We start from the raw sequence: 920 nt of genomic DNA, 5'->3' as shown, positions 1-920 counted from the left end.
GCTGTAGCCAGTGTCAAAGAGGTTACTGCCTATGATCTCCAGGATTTTGATGAATTCCTGTCTCACATTGAGGTCTTTCATCCATTTTGAGTTTATCTTTGGGTATGGTGTAAGGAAATGGTCCAGTTTCATTCTTTTGCATCTGGCTGTCCAATTTTCCCAGCACTATTTGTTGAAGACACTGTCTTTTCTTTCCATTGGATAGTATTTCCTGCTTTGTCAAAGATTAGTTGATGACAGAGTTGAGGGTCCATTTCTGGGTTCTCTATTCCATTCCACAGATCTATGTTTCTGTTTTTGTGCCAATACCATGCTGTCTTGAGGATCACAGCTTTACAATATAGCTTGAAGTCAGGCATTTTGATGCCTCCAGCTTTGGTTTTCTATTTCAACATTCCCCTGGCAATTCAGGGTCTTTTCTGGTTCCATACAAATTTTAGGATTCTTTGTTCCTGCTCTGTGAAAAATGTCAATGATATTTTGATAGGGATTGCATTGGAAGTGTAGATTGTTCTAGGCAGCACAGACATTTTAACAATGTTTATTCTTTCAATCCATGAGCATGGAATATTTTTCCATCTCTTTTTATCTTCCTCAATATCTTTCATAACTCTTCTGTAGTTTCTAGAGTTTAGATCCTTTTAAAAAAAATATTATGTTCAGTTAGCCAGCATATAGTATATCATCAGTTTTCGATGTATTGTTCAATGATTCCTTAGTTGCTTATGACACCCAATGCTCATCACAATACATGCTCTCTTTAACACCCATCACCTGGCCACCCCTATCTTCCCATCATCCTTCCCTCTGTAACCCTTACTTTGTTTCCTGGAGTCCAGAGTCTCTCATGGTTTGTCTCCCTCTCTGATTTCTCCCCCTTCAGTTTTCCCGCCCCTCCCCCATGGTCCTCTGTGCTATTC

This window comes from Ursus arctos, unplaced genomic scaffold, assembly GCF_023065955.2.
Source record: "Ursus arctos isolate Adak ecotype North America unplaced genomic scaffold, UrsArc2.0 scaffold_14, whole genome shotgun sequence".
Classification (NCBI taxonomy): domain Eukaryota; kingdom Metazoa; phylum Chordata; class Mammalia; order Carnivora; family Ursidae; genus Ursus; species Ursus arctos.
This window is presented reverse-complemented; position numbering follows the sequence as displayed.